Consider the following 20,188-nt stretch of genomic DNA (forward strand, 5'->3'; position numbering starts at 1 on the left):
ACATCTTCAAAACTTTAGAAGAAAATATTGTGATCCAGTGGCCAGGAATTAGGATTAGGCAGAGGTCTTAAAACGTAACAGCAAAACACAACCCATAAAAATAAAAATTGATAAACTGGACTTTATTAACATTAAAGTATTTCTCCTCTGTGAGAAGCACTGTTAATGGAAAAATAAGCCAGATGGGGAAAATACATTTGCAAATCACATATATGATAAAGGACTTATATGCATAATATATAAAGAATTCAACAATAAGAGAACAACCCAATTAACAAACAGGCAAAAGATCTGACCAGACATTTTGCAAAAGAAGATCTACGGATAAGCATATGAAAAGATACACAATATTGTTAGTCATTAGGGAAAGTCAAATTAAAGTAAAAATTAAATACACTACAGACCTACTAAAATGGTTCAAATAAAAAACTGAGCATACCAAAAGCTGGTGAGGATGCAGAATAACAGAAACTAATTCATTCCTGATGGGAACACAACACACTATATAGCCATTTGGGAAAACAGTTTGGTTGTTTCTTATAAAATTAAACACATACCATACATTCTCTTAGGTATTCCCACTCTTAGGTATTTTATTCAAGTGAAAACCAATGTTCACACAAAAACCTACAGGTGAAAAGCTGATAGCAGCTTTATTCATAATTGCGAAAAAATTGAAACAACCAAGATGTCTAACAGGTGAATGGATAAACGAATGGTGGTACAAGCACACAGTGGAAAACAAACTACGATTTAAGCAACATGGATGAATTTTAAATATATGTTTCTATGTGAAGAAGCCATATCCAAAAAGCTACATAATATATATTTCCATTTGTAGGGCATTCTAGAAAAGGCAAGCCATAAAGACAGAGAACAGAGGAGTGATTGCCCCAAGCAACAAAATTATTCTTTGTAATACTGTACAGGTGGATTTATTGCTCTAAGCATTGTCAAAACCCACCGAACTGCACACCACAAAAGAGTGAATACTGAATGCAAATTCCTAGCTCTGTCCACTGACAGCACCTAGAAGCAGTGTCAACAAGTAGCAATGACAATGACTACGCCCAATCTTGGGTTTCTCAATAATTTTCTCCAATAAAAGAAATGACAGCTCCTTGGAGAAATGGCTGATTCAAGAATGGGGCAGGAAAAATACAAGATAGCCTGGCAAATCTTGTAGTCGAAGGGACATGAAAACCAATGTGAAAGAGCATCATTGCCAAAGCTTGAATGATAGAACGATGGAATTCAATCATAACCCTAAAGAGTAAAATAAATATCCACGAGTCCGCCCTATATAAATAATTAAATAAATTTTGAAAATCTTCCCTACATAAGAATTCCAACTTACATATACATTCAGGAAGAAATAGAAAATCACCATTAGGACCAGGAACAGTAATTACTGCGGCCAAGATCCACTGACAGATGCTTAACTTGGGGAGCAAAACTTTTAGGAGAAACAGGATTATCTGCATAGCCTCTAAGTACCTCCTCATTAATCTCTCTGGTGGTTTTAACACAGTCCACAAATATTCCCTCAAAGAACTGGAACTTAATGTTTCTCCCCTGGAAGTTGGGTTGGACTTAGAAAAGACCTTCTAATGAAGAAGTATGTAGAAGGAGAAATAATAACTCTAGAGTAGAGAAACATGGCAGACACGACATAAACATCACTAAAGATAAGTTACGCTGGCATCATGTAACCTTGATGCAATGTGATAAGAAAGACATGCCGTCTCTGTGGTATTCTTAAAAATTCATAACCATAATCTAATCATGAGAAAACATTAGTCAAACCTAGACTGAAGGACATTCTACAATTTTACCAGTCTTTTCCAAAAGTGTCAGTCTTGAAAATCAAGGAAAGACTGAAAAACTGTCACAGACTGGAGAAGACTAAGGAGACATGACAACTAAATGTAATGTGGTATTCTGGATTGGATCCTGGACAGAAAAAGCACATAGCTGGTAAAATCCAAATAAAGTCGTTTAGTTAGTAGTACTGTACTGTAGTTAATTTTTTTAAGTTTATTTATTTGTTTTGAGTGTGCATACACCAGCAAGGGAGGGGCACAGGGAGAGGCAGAGAGAGAATCCCAAAGCACCATGGAGCCTGACACAGGGCTTGATCTCACGAATCATGAGATCATGACCTTAGCCAAAAATCAAGAGTTGGACACTTGCTCAACTGAACCACCCAGGTGCCCCTTGTTAACGTCTTAGTTTTAATAAAGTGTCACAGTTGTGTGAAATGTTAACACTAGGGGGAACTGGCAACTCTTCTGTAAATCTAAAATTATTTCAAAATCAAAAAAGTTAAATACTGGGGTGCCTGGGTGGCTCAGTCGGTTGGGCGTCTGACTTCAGCTCAGGTCATGATCTCGCCTTTTGTGAGTTCAAGCCTCGCATTGGGCTCTGTGCTAACAGCTCAGAGCCTGGAGCCCCCTTCGGCTTCTGTGTCTCCCTCTCTCTGTCCCTCCCCTGCTCATACTCTGTGTGTGTGTTTCTCTCTCTCTCAAAAATAAACATTAAAAAAAAATTTTTTTTTAAGTTAAATACTGACAATACTTGATGTTAGAAAGGAGGTGAAACAACCACTCTCAGAAATGCTGATGGGAATGCAAAATGGTATAGTTGTTCTGGAAAACTATTTGGCAGTTTCTTATCAAGTTAAAATTACATTTTTCAGATGACCCACCAATCCCAATCATAGATATTTACCCTAGATAAATACAAACTTATGGTCATAATAGCCCATACATGTACATTTACAGCAGCTCTATTCATAATCAGCAAGAAATGTTAACTAAATGGATAAACTGTGGTCCATCCATACGATGGAATACTACTACTCAGCAATGGAAAGGAACCATTGATCCAACTTCAATGAAACTCAAAAGCAACAATGTTGTGTAAAAAACAAAAAAATCCAGTTTCAAAATATTATACATTGTTTGATTCCATTTATGTAACATTCCTTTTCTAAATTTTTAAAATAATTTTTACAAATATTTGTTTATTTTTAAGAGAGAGACAGAGCATGAGTGGGGAGGGATAGAGGGAGAAGGAGACACAGAATCTGAAGTAGGCTCCAGGCTCTGAGCAGTTAATACAGAGCCCAACATGGGGCTTGAACTCATGAACCATGAGATCATGACCTGAGCCAAAGTCGGACGCTTAGCCACTGAGCCACACAGGTACATTTATATAACATTCCTGAGAAGATAAAACTATAGTGACTGAGAACAGAATAGTGGCTGCCAGAGAATACAGGGGGGTGGCTGGGAGTGACTACTGAGGGTACGTGACGGAAGTGATAGAACTGCTCTATGTCTTGGTTGTGATGGTGGTTACCTGAATCTCCGTGTGTGTTAAAATCCATCGAAACTGTATGCACAAAAAGGGATCAATTTTACTTATACTGATACTAAAAATAAAAAATTTTAATGGGTAAAATATCATATGCTGTATACTAAAAGAAATTTAACATAGCATTAGTATGAGTAACTTTATGCCAGTAAATTTGAAATTCTAGCGGAAAAAGAGTTACTAAAACTAATACAAGAAGAAACGAAAACCCCAAGCAGTTCCATAACCAGTTTAATCAGTACTGCAACTGTAACTGGTATCAGTTTACAACCTCTGTTCTAACGTCTTTTTTACTATTGTTTAACATTTCTAACACTTTTAAAAAGTTAAAAAAACTTGAGCGCCGACTTCAGCTCAGGTCATGATCTCGCGGTTTGTGAGTTCGAGCCCCGCGTCGGGCTCTGTGCTGACAGCTCAGAGCCTGGAGCCTGCTTCCGATTCTGTGTCTCCCTCTCCCTCTGCCCCTCCCCTGCTCACACTCTGACTCTGTCTTTCAATAATAAATAAACGTTAAAAAAAATTTTTTTTAAGTTAAAAAACTTTAAAAATGTTAAGCAAATGCGTACTGAATATGCTTTTTCCTCCTTCTCTGTGCCTGTAATTTTATGACCTCCAATAATGCCGGCTAGGAGAAACTCTACTCACCCTTCAACAATCAGCCAAGTTTTATATCCACGATGAGGCCTTTCCATGCCTCTCCCAAACAAGCCAAATGTTCCTCTATTGACCAAAGCACCCCCATATACTCATTACATTATCACGTTTTGTTTATGCAATTCCCTCTCCTCAACGAATTATAAAACCAAGAACCTAGACCATAATTTATTTCTCTTGGTATACGCCTTATATTTATCGAAATGCCTAGCATAGTAATGTATTCCATACATGTTTGGCAGACTGAATATAAGGACAGTAACAAACAATATTTTGTCAAAAATCAACTTTGCTTGCGTATGGACCTGTTCATGCTCAAAATCAAGGAAAGAAGTTTGGCTCATCAAATATGATGAGTATCTGATCTACAGCTAATTTTATTTTTTAAATGTTTGTTTATTTATTTTGAGAGAGAGGAAGAGAGAGCATGTGAGTGGGGGAAGGGCAGAGAAAGAGAGAGAGAGAGAGACAGAGAGAGAATATATATATCCCAAGCAGGTCCAAAGCTGTCGGCACACAGCCTGCCATGGGGCTTGATCCCACGAACATCATGACTTGAGCCGAAGAAAAGAGCCAGATACTTAACCGACTGAGCGACCCAGGCACCGCTACAGCTAATTTTAAAGACGCTCTTTAGTCTTACAGAAATCACATCCATCACCAACACCAAAGGTAAAATAGTAATACTATTATTTCCCAATGAGATATGAAACCAGTCAACATGTGTGAGAGATGTTTCTTTGGAACCACAAGCTTTTATGAGCTGTCTGTTACCCATGTGATGAGCACAGTGCCTGACAATCTGTGATGGAGCCATGGAAATAGTTATTACTGAAAGACCCGAACTATGGATTTACAAGGCACCATGAGGTTACAGAAAGAGCGAGAACACTGGAACCACTAAGACTAAATATGACCTTGGATCTATCATTTAACTTACCTAATTTCAGGAAGGAAGGTGCAGAATGTAAGGAAGAACACTGGCTGGCCTCCAACTCTCAAGATATGTGAATGCTGTTTCTTAGAATTTATATTTGTCACTTTTAAACCTAACAAGTCCAAGACCTAGGTAATATCTTCCCCATTTTACAGAAGGCAAGTCAGAATAATCTCTATAAAGTCACAAAGAGATGGGGATTTATTGTCTAGATTCACAGCCTACTCATTCTGTTCTATAGCAAACGATGTCCCATTTGACTCACACACTATTTTTTTCCCCAATTTTAAAAACTGATATAAAATCCACATGACAAACGTCACCATTTTAAAGTGCACAATTCAGTGGTTTTTAGTAAATTCACAATGTGCAACTATCACTACTATCTGATTGCAGAACATTTCTATCACATCAAAAAGAAACCCAATACCCCACAGCAGTCATTCCTGATGCCCACCTCCCAACTAATCTGTTTTCTATCTCTATGGATTTGCCTATCCTGGACATTTCATATAAATGGAATTGATCCTATAATGGGATCTTATGTGTCTGGCTTCTTTCATTTAGTATGTTTCCAAGTTCATCCATGTTGTAGTTTCTGTCATAGTAATTTATTACTTTTTATGGCTAAATCCACCGTATGGAAGCACTACATTTTGTTTATCCATTTATCAGCTAATAGACATTCGGGTTGTTTCCTCTTTTTGGCCACTATGAACAATGCTGCTATGAACATTCATGTAAAGTTTTTCACACAGTGTTTTAAAAAAGCAATTAGCTATCGAGTTTAAGTACGTGTTAAAATTTTTCATTATAAATACTTAAGTGTGACTTGACTGCCAACACACACACACACACACACACACACACACACACACACAAATTAACCTTCAATTTCTCAAAAGAAGGAAGATGAAAAGGTAGATAGATCTGTCTGATAACAATAATCCTGTATTCCCGTGCTGATAAAATCACTTGGCTAGGGACGCTTGGGTGGCTCAGTCGGTTAAGCAGCTGACTTCGGCTTAGGTCGTGATCTCACAGGTGGGTTCAAGTCCCACGTCCGGCTCTGTGCTGACAACTCAGAGCCTGGAGCCTGCTTCAGTTTCTGTCTCTCTCTCTCAAGAAAAATAAAAAATAAAAATAAATAAATAAAATTAAAAATTTTTTTTATTTTAAAAATTTTTAAAAATTAAAAAATAAAATCACTTGCCTCAGCTACATTATCCAACAATGGGATCTAAACCCAACCATTGGAGATGCCACAGGTAAACCTGGACAACTCTATTCATTTATCTTACTGGTCTGATTCCTGTAGGAATTTGAGTTAGCAATCCCTGCTCTATACTAAATACATATATAAGATTAGAAAATTAATTAATACTACGTATTTTACAAAGGTAACGGGGGGGGGGGGATACAGACAAAGAAAACGTTCAGCATTATTACATGCAATGGCAAGCACATTTACTTTCTCAATTTCAGACCATTTAGAATTCCAATTCACGAGACGCTTTTTGCCAATTAAGAAATGCAGAACCAGGGCGCCTGGGTGGCTCAGTTGGTTAAGCACCCAACTTCTGTTCAGGTCATGATCTAACCCCATGTTGGGCTCTGTGCTGGCAGCTCAGAGCCTGGACCCTGCTTCTAATTCTGCGTCTCCCTCCTCTCTGCCCCCCACTTCAAAAATAAACATTAAAAAAAAGAAAAAAAGAAATGCAGAACCAAACATGGATTTGCAGAAAAATTCTAATGGTCGACGCCCTTCCCCTGCACTTCAACAGCACTCTCTGCTTACCCCTTCCATCTAGCATGGTCATCGTACACATCTTTTTAGCTAAACAAAACTCCAAGGGCAGAGAATAGTGCTTCTGTATCCTCAGGAATCTAACACTAAAGCTGACATATGGTCTAGAAATATTTGTTGAAAGAGTAATAGTGTGACAAATGATAAATCAGGTTAATTGGTTACAGTACTAAAAATAATGAATGAAAAGGCAAAACTTATTTGGGCTACATAAATTATGGCCTTGAAAATGGAGTCCATCAATGAGATCAGAGGTAAATGAAACTCCTAAAAGTATATACAAAATAGCATGTGCAGGTATATTTTTGTGAAGAAAAGGTCTGTAGTTTCTATCACAGGCCCAGAGGAATCTGTAAAGCCCAGTAGAATTAATAATTTCTGAGTTAGGGGCCCTGGGTGGCTCAGTGGGTTGAGCGTCCTGACTCCTGATTTCGGCTCAGGTCATGGTCTCACGGTTCATGACATCAAGCTCCATGTAGGGCTCTGTGCTATCAGCTTGGGATCCTCTCTCTCCCTCTTGCTCTGCCCCTCCCCTACTCACTGTCTCTCAAATAAATAAATAAACTTAAAAAAAAAAAATCAGAGACAAAAGGTAATGTCCCCTTTAAACATTGTAAAATATACATTTAAAAAGGTTAACTTGATAATTTTCATAAGTATTAAACCATTAAATTTCTCAAACTGAGTACAATATATTATCCCACTCTTTCCTGAAGGGAGAGAGGAAGACAATGTATCCTAGGCTCCAATTTATGTTCTAGCAGGAGACCTATGCTTGATGAATGATTAACAAACTGTCAGTTTCAGAAAAGATAAGGTGGTATTCAGAGTCAGGTGAGGACAACAGTTCTAAGCAAGGACACTTTAGTTTCGCTTCACTGTATAAAAACTAAGAACCTGAATTTTTTTTTTTTTTTAAATTCTTAATGTTTATTTATTTTTGAGAGACAGAGTGCAATCAGGGGAGGGGCGGAGAGGGAGACACAGAATTCCAAGTAGGCTCCAGGGTCTGAGCTGTAAGCACAGAGTCCAATGTGGGGCTTGAACCCACGAATCGTGAGATCATGATCTGAGCTGAATTCAGTTGGAAGCTTAACCCAGATGCCCCAGAACCTGAATTTCTTTCAAATGTCTAAATTTGAATCGTTTATGGTTGTTCATTTGTTCATTCATTCAGAGAAAGAGAGAGAGAGAGAGAGAGAGAGAGAGAGAGAGAGAGAGAGAAAAGTATGCCAGCAGGAGAGGGAGAGGATCCCAAGCAGGCTATCAGTGCAGAGCCCAAGGTGGGGCCAGAACGCATGGGACACCCGTACCATGAGCTCATGACCTGAGCCAAAACCAGTAACCAGTAGTCAAATGCTTAACAGACGGAGCCACCCAGGAACCCCTAACTTTTAAAAGTGTATCTCTTCAATTGTATGTGGAAAGAGAATTACTTTAGATCTGAGAGATACTTTAAAATAGTCTTTTCTAAATTTAAAGCCAAGATTATCTTAAGATTGGCGGCCTTTTGCGTCTTAAAACTGTTAAAAAACTCAATTACCAAACTTCTAAATCAGTGCTTATTGCCTTTTTAAAATTCAAAACACCAAGAGAAAGTAGTATTTGTATGGCACACTGGGATGAGTGATCAAGACTTTTGGACCTAAAGACATTGGCTTGGATGCCTTGTATGTAGCCTGCACAAATGGCCAGAGGGCTGAGGGGACCAGTTCCTCAGCGCATCTGTTAACTCACGCTAATACAGGCTAATATAGCACATTGGCTGAAAAATCCAAGTTTAAATAACATACAGAGATCACAAGCTGAAACTGTCAGAATCCATGCAGTAAATTGAAAAAAACTATTTCATAACTCCCCTTGTTTCAAGGGATATACATATAATCATCTTTTCCAACCTCTTAATCCAGATATAACCATTAATGAACAATGACTTCTGAGAGACCATCTACTTGTATGTAGGTCATTGGCACAAAAAACAAAAACAAACACAAACTAAACCTCCTAATCTGAGTCACCTGGCTGGATCAGTCAGAAGAGCGTGCAACTCCTGAACTCAGAGTCGTGAGTTTGAGCCCCATTCTGGGTGCAGAGATTAATAAAATAAAATAAAGTAACATAAGCTTCATAACCCTAACTTGGAAGAATAAGCCAAAATAAACAAACAAACAGGTTAATGGTAAACATGAATGTAAGATTAAATGAAGTTACCTTTCCAGCTCCACTTTATAATGATTCTACTTTCTTATCTCAAAGTCATGGACAATATTCTCTCTCATCTATCAAGCTAATGCCATGTAAGTAGTGGTGTTTTGTTTCTTAAATTGGGGGAAATATACACAAGGTTAACAATTAGCTCCTTGACAGTTCCCTTAACCCACTCTGACCTTCAAATCCTAAGACTCCAAGTACACACCGAATAAGCAAGAACTACCCATTCAAAGTCAACAGCCTAAGTTTCTTCTGGCCCTGTTAAGGATCCAAATTTGAAATATAAATATTCACAATAATACTCGATAACTCACATAGTTATTGCTTACATAAACCTGCAGGATATTTAAGACATTACAATCCTAACACAGTATGGGGCCTCCTGTCTTTATTCCCATCTACAAAATTTACAACATTTCTGTTTTAAAAGGCAACACACTCAAGCTTTCCCATAAAGCAAACCAGCAAGTATGAAATAACAAAAAACATTAGCATTTGGGCTCTGTGTGAATTTCATTTCTCTACCTTTAAGCCAGAAAAAGAATCAAAGTGTCAATGTTACATAAATAACATAGCAACAGTGGGAGGTCTTCCAATGAAGGGAAGTATCATAAGAAAACCCAAGCAGTTTGACTTACTTGAATTAAGGCAACTCTACCTCAAACATCTGACATAAATTTGAAGTCCAGTACTGTCTCCAATAATACAGAATAAATGATGGGCAAAGAAGTCTTCATCTGTATATCATTTTACTAGGCAACACAATCAAAATAAAGTCACAATCTGAAACTTTGTTCCACTGGCCACAACCCTCTGGAACCCAAAGACAGAAAACTTCATTTGAGATCTAAAGTATAATCCAGCATTTATGTATGTAATAATAACTACTGCTTTCCATTTGAATGCCTCTTATAAACCAAGCATGGGAGGAAATGTTAACTCCCATTTTAGAAATAAACAGGTTCAGGGGTGCCTGGGTGGCTCAGTCAGTTAAACATCTGACTTCGGCTCAGGTCACCAACTCACAGTTCATGAGTTTGAGCCCCACATCGGGCTCTCTGCTGTCAGCACGGAGCCTGCTTCATATCCTCTGCCCCCCTCCCCTGCCCCTCCCTGCTTGTGCTCTCTCAAAAATAATTAAACACTAAAAAAAAAGAAGAAGAAGAAGAAAGAAAAAAGAAACAGGTTCAGAGGTTATATGACCTGCCAAAGATCAAAGGATTACTAGGTGAAGGAGGTCAGATTTTAATCCTACTCTGTTTAGGATTCAAAGTGTAAATAGGTTATTTTCACTAATTAAACACTATTTCCCTAATTCTGCACACTGATTTAATAACAGCCTACGATACATACTACAACGAAATGCTTTAAATTTGGAGGCAAGGTGAAGGGTGGAGGATGTGAGTTTTAACAATCAGGAGCCTTCATTAATCTCTTATCTGAATGGGATGGTCACCAGGAGACAATGGTATAAAAATCGGGTTTTAAAAGATGGAAGAGGCACCTGGGTGGCTCGGTCAGGTGTCCAATTCTTGATTTGGCTCAGGTCGTGAGATGGAACCTCGGGTCAGGCTCTCCACTGGGTGTGGAGCCCGCTTAAGATCTTAAGGTTCTTTCTCTCCCTCTCTCTGGCTCGAAGATATAAGACCAACTCCAAAGCAGATGGCTATATATATATTCAGTCTATATGGTCATAAATACGTAGAATGATTTATGTACTTTAAAGTACTGATGAAGATAGGTTCCTGCTTTGCCTACCAAGTGTCTGATTGCAAAATTCAGAGCAAACAAGAAAGTTAAGATCATACCTGAGAGAATAGGACATAGAGAAAATGTTAACACGGGAAAAAGTTCTCCAAACATATTCCTAACACATAATACGCAAGTACAAGTAAACTGTGATCAAACCACTGGGGAATAAGACCTCTGATCCAGGTCCACAAGGCTACAGGTGAGCAAACCTTGAACTCTGCCTGAGTATGAGCTAGGCAGATTCACTTCTCTACCTAAAAGAGAACCCTAGATTCACCAAGACCAGATAACCACTCTGGCAATGTATGCTGTACCCGAGCAACCGAGGCAATCTACACTGGGTGTAACTTACATACCCGACCCACCCCTAAATAGCAATTCAGTACCTCACTCACCCAGCAGGACACACCACAAACAGGAAGTACGGGTCAAAAGGCCTCATTAAAAAATAAGAACTCCTGGCAGCAGAAAATGAAAATAAAGAGCAGTAGCACTGCAATGAACACATGGTCTTCACTGACAGCAAAGAGAAAGAACTCACATTAGTCAGGCATCCAGTATTTTATAAAATAACTCTTCATCCTCACAGTAACTCAGAGAAAACATTAGCTGGTACTTTAGTTATTAATCCTCACAAGAACATCTAAGGTAAGTACTACTAACCCCCATTTAAAGATGAAAAAACTGAAGGTTAATAAATGGCTCAAGGTAGCTGCTACCCTAATTGGATAGCAAAATCCAGGTTTGAGAGGTTAAGTAACCTCCAAATACGGTCATCTCACTCCAAAGATGGAGTTCTTTCCAGCTATCCTGTTGCGCCCCCCCACCCCCTCCCGCAGTCTCAGTTAAAGAATTCCATTAAGAATGAGAAATTCTCAATCCCTCCCCCACCCAGATTTCTGTGTCTATACCTAAGACACAAAGCCAGTAGGAGTTTTCACAAGAAAACATTTCAGAAAGGTACTACATTGTGGAATGATATAGGATTACAAAATGTCATTCAACTGTAAGCTTGGGAACAGGGACAATCTAGAAATTCTTAGGGGCACGTGGGTGGCTCAGTCGGTTAAGCATCTGACTTTGGCTCAGGTCATGATCTCACTGTTTGTGGGTTCAAGCCCTACATGGGGCTCTGTGCTGACAGCTTGAAGCCTGGAGCCTACTTGGGATTGTCTCTCCCTCTCTCTCTGCCCCTCCCTTGCTCACACTCTGTCTCTCTCTCAAATATAAATAAAATACTCAAGTTTTTTTTTTTTAATTTTAGAAATCCTTATGATATGTACCTACCAGACATGTAGCAGGCATTCAGGATCTGCTGAACAAGTAACACCTTTTCACTGGTTATAAATTCAATAGCCTAAAATGGCTATTTTATATTTTCTGATATGACATGATTCAATTTTTTAGGAAAATAATTTACCCACTCATTTTTCACAGGGTTGCTTTCTTAAAATTTATAGCACATTAATGAGATAGCTAAACTGAGAAATGCCCATTAGTGCATTAGTCGTAACTTCAGAAAAATTCCAAGTGTTCACTTTTCCAAGCAGATTAAAATGTTTCAGCTAGTAAAAACCTGTCAGAATAATCCACAAGATCAGAAAGTATAAAAGGAAAAGAAAAAAGTAGCCAATACAAGGGCATTTAAGATGTGACACATATAAATTATAAAAGATTATTCTAAATGTATCTTGGTATTTAATGCTAAAACCCTCACTTCAGATAACCCGGTATCTTCTATGAAAGAAAACACTATTACCACTAATGTAAAAAAAAAAGCTTGCCCACCATAGCAACTGTTGCTAAGCAGGCTTCTCATGTCTAAGGCTGAATGACACAGAATTTGTAGAAACCAATGAAATACTGCTCCTAGCAGGGTTCTGTGAATGCTTTCACCTTAAACTTTTAAAAAGACTCAATCCTTGATTTCTATGTGGGAAAAGAAGGGTATCTGGTCAACAACTAGGTCTGTTGAAATCTATCCCAGAGCATATCAAATATTTAAGAAAAACTACCAATTGTCTATAACCCAATACTATACCAAATGTCTATAACCCTATACCCTTTGTTACAATGACAGCAATTCCTTTTCCTTAATCCTGAAGGAATTTCTTTGTTTGAAAAGCTAGCTGGCCCAGATTTCTATTAAAAAATAGCTAAATGATATACCACTTTTGAAATTATCCATCTTAGGAGTTCAAAAAAATTTAGGTGTACAAACACACTAATACTCTTGGGAAACAAACTTGGCCCAGGTCACTCAATGAATTTAACAGACCAAGGATCAAATCCAGTTTCTCATTTCTTTTTTTAAGATTTTATTTATAAGTATGCTACACCCAACGTGGAGCTCCAACTCACAACCCTGAGATGAAGAGTTGCATGCTCTACCGGCTGAGCCAGCCAGGCACCCCAACCAGTTTCTCATTTTAAATCAAGTATCACAAACATTATCATTCCCTTAAAGTGCTAAGACCTTATACCTAATCCAGCGCTAAACTTCACCAGTTCTGTTTCTAAATTTATACAAACTAACGGGATTATGCAGAAGTTGTCATATAGTTGCCAAAACAACTATCATAAACGTTACAACAGTTAACATCCTTGGGGCACTTCATATGGTAGGTACTGTTAAATGTGTTACACTATCTCAATTCTCACAATGACTCCACAAGGAAGGTGAGGCAGAGAGAATCTGTCCAAGGTAAAACCTAGAAAAAGGGCAAGGCAGGGAGTGCACAAGGAATACAGTTCAAAAGCCATGTATCTCCACTGCCTGGACCAGGATTCTAGGCCAGCTCCAGGGCTGATACCAGGTTGAGCTACTTAACCTTCATGTGGCCCAATTTCCTTTACTCTAAACCCAAAAGTCAAATACATAATCTTAAAAAGGCCTTCATACCCTGAAATGTTCTAATTTTGTAATCATCTTTCTATTCAGGTAACTAAATGAAAAGAAGTGGTCTCCTTTCCTCCATCCTCTGAAGTCCCCACTAAAGTTGAGAGTCTACATTTTATGAATCAAATCAGCAGGATACTGCGGCAGGACAGCCTTTCTTAAAAGTTAGAACTCCATACTGCAATTATAATTCCCAAATGTGACTCTTAACCTCAAATGACAAAGACAGGGAGAAAAGACGTTACAACAACTTCGGGTTGGGGTGGGAAGGGTAAAAAGAACAGACTACTGTGTATAGGTGGTTATCAATTCACAAAAAAAGATCACCCATTTCCATCTCCTCTAAAAAGTTAGAAGTAAGTCTTTAAAAGGCTGTCATATAAACTTATTGCTTTATTCAGCCAATAAAAATTAATGAAGAAATTATGTCATTTATTCAAGACATTTATTATAGGCAAGGAAAAGTCATCAATTTATAGAAATCCTACCAAAATGGCCTAGAGCTCTAGAATCCACATTTTTCAATGCTAGTCATCTAGCCAATTCCAATTGTATTTAAGGGCAGTAACAGGATATTTAAACACTAAGGAAAAGGCATAGGTTCTACTCAACACAATTACTCTGTGAAGTCTTCTAGAACTGAATCACTTTGCAGAATAATCTTTGCTACTTGTTCTTTAGAAAATCCCCCTGAAATTTTCTTTTTTTATTTATTTTTTTAATGTTTATTTATTTGTGAGAGAGAAACAGAGCATGAGTGGGGAGGGGCAGAAAGAAAGGGAGACACAGAATTGGAAGCAGGCTCCAGGCTCTGAGATGTCAGCAGAGCCCAAAGTGGGGCTCGAACTCACAACTGTGAGATCGTGACCTGCGTGGAAGTCAGACCCTCAACCAACTGAGCCACCCAGGCACCCCTATCCCCCCGAAAGTTTTAAATAAAATCAGCAAAAGGCCTCTATTCGTTTTCTACTGTTGCTGTACAAATTACCACAAACATAAAACAACACAAATTTATTATCTCACAGTTTCTATAGGCCAGAAATCAGGTGCACTTGGCTGGATCTTCTGCTTAGGGTCTCCCAAGACCAAAAAAAAAAAAACCAAAAAAAAAAAAAACCCCTCAAGATGTCCGCCTTGCTCTGTTCCTTGCTGACACTTGGGGCAGGGACAGGAATCTGCTTCCAAGCTCATTTAGACTGCTGGCTGAGTTCAGTTTCTTGTGGTTGTCATGATGGATGCCCCCATTTCCTTGCTAGCGGTCAGCAAGGGGCTGTCCACATGCTTTCCATGACGCCCCCTCCAGTAATGGCAGGTTGAGTTCCCCTCATGTTTCAAATCTCTAACTTCTGACCCATCTCTCTGACTCCAGCTGGAGAAAGTTCTTTGCCTTCATGTTAGATTGGCCCCACTCAGAAAATCCAGGATAATCTTCCTATCTTAAGATACTTAAACCATAATTACATTTGCAAAGTCCCTTTTGCCATATAATGTTAACATATTCAGATTCCAGGATTAGGGTACAGACACCTTTGGGGGGAGAGGGAAGGCAGGGTGTCATTTCATCTACCACAGCCCACCCTCTGACCTCCATTGATTCATATCTTTCCCAAATGCAAAATACATCCATCCCATCCTAAGGTCTCATTCCATTATAGCATCAACTCAAAATCCCAAAATCTCACCTAAAGGTCATCAATTAAAAAGTCCCAAATCTCATCATCTAAATCAGATGGGGATGAGGCTTTGTGTATAATACAATAAGAACTCCTGGGGCACAATTTCTGAAAACAAAAACCAAGCTACCTGCTTCCAATACACAAGGGTGGGACAGGTATAGGGCAACAGTTATAGAATTCCCAGTCCAAAAAAGGAAAATGGAAGAGAAAACAGATCATTGGTCCAAAGCAGTTTCAAAATCTGGACAAACTCCATTCCATCTCAAAGGCAGGGAAAAACCCTCTGTAGCTTTCAGCTCCACCTCTCTGGGCTCTTGGTTCCAGCTTCTGAGTCACCCACATTTTAACAAAAAGCAGCACACTCACACCTGAGTTTACCAGCCTGTTTCCTGCCTAGACTCTGGGGGGTTTTAACAGACCTCTTTAACTTTCATACTATGTCTTTCAATCCAAGCTGGCATCATTTCTGTCAGTATAAAATCCTCAAGGACCTCATGGACTTTACGTAAATTTCATAGGGGTTCCCTGTTGTTAGTCAGACTCACAGGCACAAATACATCAGGCTCCACCTTCCACACTTTGCTTGGAAATCTCCACTGGATAGCCAGGTTTATGACTTACTAGTTCTCTTTTCCACATAACCACAGGATACAATTCTAAACTTACTTGCCACTAAGTAACAAGGATCCTCTTTCCTCCAGTTTCTAATACCTGCCTCATTTCCCCCTGAGCCCTCACTAGGAGTCAACATCCATATTTCTACCATCTGTTGTAGGTCTTTTCTACCATGCTCCTCAAAAATTTTCTGGCCTTCATCCACTTCCACATTTTTAGGTAACAGTACCCCACTCCAGGTACCAAAAGTCGATACAATGTTCTACTGCCGCCGTAACAAACTGCCACAAACAGGAGTGGCTTCAAACAACAGAAATTTATTATCTCAGGTCACAGAAGTTTCTGTAGGTCAGAAGTTACGCGGGCTCTGGCTAAGTCTTCTGCTTAGGGCACGAGGCCAGAATCAAGGTATATTCCTTGCTGGAAACTCTAGGGGAAGAATCCACTTCCTAGCTCATTCTGGCTGTTGGTCACAATCAGTTTCTGGTGGTTGTAGGACTGAGGTCTCCATTTCCTAGTGCTGGCTGTCAGCTGGGGCTGGTCTTTGCCACTGGAGCCGACCATATTCCTTCTCATGCTTTCCCTGTGGCCCCCTCTAGCAACAGCAAACGGAGTCCTTCTCACGGTCGCAATCTCTGTGTTCACCCTTCTGCCCTCCCTTGACTCCCAGGTGGGGTCAAGTTCTCTGCTTTCAAGGTCTTGTGTCAGTAGATTGGGTCCATCCATGAAATGCAGAATCATCTTCCTATTTTCAGATTCTTGACTCTAAGGAGATCTGCAAAGTCCCTTTTACCACGTAACACATTCACAGATTCTGGGAATTAGAGTATGGACATCTTTGTTGGGGAGGGTATCATTCTGTCTACCCCACACCCAAACCCTAAGGGAAGGCTTTCAACTCAGTTCCTGGAGAAAATTTCCCCTTTCTCCAAAGGAGTATGTGAAGTAAAGGTATCTGTTCAGAGACAGAGACAACAGTAAAATCAAAGACTCAGCCTGTAACAGTGGCTAGGCAACAGCAGAACTAAAAATACACTGTGGAAAAGAAGCTGCCACTTGTTTCATCCCCAAACAGCAAGGCAAGAAACCCATTACACAGAAACTAACCTAACGTTCCCCTTCAACGTGTGCTTCTCTTCGCTACTGTATTCCATACAGGAGGACATAACCGGGCATGTCGGGGTTTTAAAAAAAAAAGAAAGAAAAAAAGTTGCCCCAGGGTGACCTAACTTTGTAATCAGTGGATAAATCAGCCCAAGCAAACTTCAAATCTTTTCTTTCTTCAAGCTGTACACCCTCCCCCAATAGCAAATGAAAATCAAGTATTTCAAAGTCACAGAAGGATGAGGGTGCCCAGGTCAAACAGCAGTTGACGTTTTTTGGTTTTTGGCTTTTTAAATGACACGAGGGAGACCTGCTATTGGCCCTGGTCTTTCAAGGGCCCACCAAGCCAGTTACGCCAAATCGACTTACAACGAAACAAAACACTGCAGCAATTTCCACAAGGGTAATATTCTGAAGTCTCGCCCACCGTTTGGTTCCTGACCACACATTTTCCGTAGAACAGAGGACCCCTAAATATAGCAGCTGGTCCCTTTAACCTATCAAGCGCTTACTACCTGCCAGGTACTGTGGTAAGCACTTGACACAAAGTATCCTTTTTACCGCTCACCGTAAAACGTACGACCTAGGAAATACTACGGCCCCCACTTTACAGATAGGAAAACCAAGGCTTACAGAGATCAGGGCGCACAGCTAAGTAGCAAAGGCACAGACATTTGAGAACCCAGGCCCTCTGGCTCCTTAGCCCTGGCCGACACCGCCACTCCTTAGGTGTAATGCAGCCTCCTAACTCCTGCTGAAATCGTCCCCTTCCCGTTTTCTTTGCACGTCTTCTCCCCGTGCCCCCTTCCCACAGACCTCAGCAGCTTCAAGGCAACCGAGTCCTTCCCAAGTCAATGCACCACCTTCGTTTCGGAACTCTTCCCTCCCCACAATAGCCAAGAGTCAAGAAGCGACTTCTTCCCACCCTGACTTCGCTTTCCGAAAACAAACTACCGAAGCTCCACCCATCACCTGCTTAGACTAGAAACGTTCCGACGCTGCAAAACAACAAACAACAACAACAGCAGCAGCAAAAAAACAAAATAGAAGTCCTACTCTTTCGAAAGGTCACAAACTAGGCTGGACACTGCTGGCCAACCTTCCATTCTACATACTTCTCTCTACCACCCAGGCTCCCAACTAACGCTGAACTCCCAACTCCACCCATTCTGCCCCACTTCGCGATCCCTTCCCCCCTTTCTTCCCAGCGACCTCGCGCGGGGTTCCCTCCTCTTTGCACCCCAGTCTGCAGGTGGGAAGCCCGGCCCGGCCCACAGGGACCCTTGGAAGGCCCCCACTCCAGCTGCTCCGCTTCCCGGGAGGGTTCACCCCACCCTACCCATCCAGCACCACTCCCCTAGGCACCCTCCCCCAGCATCCCCCTGTGGCCCCACCCCTCAAGCTCCCTTCCCCCTCGGGCGACCCCCTCCTCCAAGTTGCCCCCTAGTCCCCGCCCCAGTCCAGCCCTCTCCCCCGCCACAAGCGGGACTCCAGAAAGCCAGTTCCCACCCTCCCATCAGCCTCCGCCCCGCAAGCCTCGCTCGCGGTCCTGAAGGGTGGCCCCAGGCCTCCCCGATGGGCTGCAGGGGCCTCGGCTGGTGTGTGTAAGGGGGGGGGGGGGTGGGCAGGGGAAGGCGATGGGCCGTTTGGGAGTCCGCTGGGAGCGCAAGGGCCGACCGCGACCCGTTGTCCTATCCCGGGCCCACCTCCACACACCAACGACCTCGCCTGGCGGCTCCCACAGTACCTGTGGTGGAAGCGGCAGCGGCGGCGGCCGCTCTCCCCTCTCCTCACACAGACAATATGGCGGCGGCGGAGGAGGAGACACACGGCTCGGCCGCCAGCCGCAGGGACCAGAGCGAGGCTGCAGCCGCCGCTGCCGGAAGCGGAAACCCCCTTCCTACCAGGAGGCGGGGCGGGACCGCTTCCGACTCCGCCCCCCGCAGAATCCGGCTGAGTGCGGCCATGCTGGGATGTGCTAAGGAGTCCCTGCAGGTGCCGTTCCGGACTGGGGGCGCAACATGGGAGAAACTGTCGCCAGAAAGCATACTAATGAGATTTGCAGCGATTAAGCGCGTTTTGTCTCAGCACCTGTTAGGAACTGACGACAGAAAGAAGACGAAACTCCCGTACGTGTACAGTTGGTTTGCCCCAAGCTAAGATGGCGGTCCCTATGTTTCCCGCACTTCACCCAGCTGACGAGTCGCCCCAGTGGACGAGCCAGCCGGCCTTTCCTGAAGCATGCGCGACCTGCAGAGCTGTAAAGCAAAGCATTTTGGGAGTTGAAGTCGGCTGCTCGGACCCCTCGTCTAGGGTTAGGGTTCCAGCAGTGCATTTTGTCTACTCAAACTTTGAGTTCGCGACAAACGAACGGAAGTTGGACCCTCGGGGTGGTGTGATGCAGGAGTGGAGCGAGTGACGATCCAAGCCCTGTAGAGACTGAGACCTTATTCCTGCCTCCTGCAGGAGACCTATTTAGAACTACCTATCTAGAATGAAGTGTATTCTCTCCCTTCAGTCCGCCACCCGTCATCCTCCCCGCCCGCCTGGGCAACTTCCCCCAAAGCAGCTACAGGGCACTTTCTATCTTGCAAGCCTGATCACGGCGTCCTCGTGGATTAAAATCTTCCAGGTCTCTCCTTTGGTGCACCAAAGATAGCCCAAGTTCTCTTGACATCCGAATTCCCGCATAAATTGGACAGCCCCAATTCCCCACCTTTTTTGACACTGCTCCCATTTCTAGCCTCCTATTCTGTGCCTCCACTCTCAGATTTCTGATGCTTCTACCCACGAAAGCTTGCAAACTATTCCTGCAGCTCATCTGTGTTGCCTCTCTCCCTTTGCACTGGCGGTTACTTCTGTTACTGTCACCTCCTGAACTGGCTAATCAAATTAATTCAGGGGTCCTTTTTTCTGGGGATCATCCCTCCCTTGAACGTCCCCAGACGTAGGTGCGGTCACTCTGCAGCCTGACAGGTCCCTAGCCTGCCTCCTCCATCAGACTGTGAGCCCCCAGTGGACAGGGCTGGGTCTGATGATCATTGTCCTCTGCGCAGGCCCTGCTAAAACCTCGTGTGTTACTGAGAGGAATTCAAGTGTTAGCCTCACCTCTAGTGGGGCAGAGGTGTGAGGGCTGGAACAAGGGTGAGGAGACT

General features: G+C 41.7%; 1 protein-coding gene across 2 annotated transcripts in view; it reads right to left on the bottom strand.

The window, feature by feature from the left end:
* Positions 1-18,919, bottom strand: part of CSNK2A1 (casein kinase 2 alpha 1) — a 53,508-nt gene extending 34,589 nt beyond the window's left edge. The window contains exon 1 of one of the 2 annotated variants that reach the window (XM_027069767.2): positions 18,781-18,919. The gene's annotated coding sequence lies outside the window, so the exon portion shown is untranslated. The remainder of the gene's footprint in view (positions 1-18,780) is intronic. The other variant, XM_053200131.1, reaches the window with a different exon arrangement.
* Positions 18,920-20,188: the final 1,269 nt, after the last annotated feature.

The sequence above is a fragment of the Acinonyx jubatus genome, chromosome A3 (genome assembly GCF_027475565.1).
Source record: "Acinonyx jubatus isolate Ajub_Pintada_27869175 chromosome A3, VMU_Ajub_asm_v1.0, whole genome shotgun sequence".
Taxonomy (NCBI): domain Eukaryota; kingdom Metazoa; phylum Chordata; class Mammalia; order Carnivora; family Felidae; genus Acinonyx; species Acinonyx jubatus.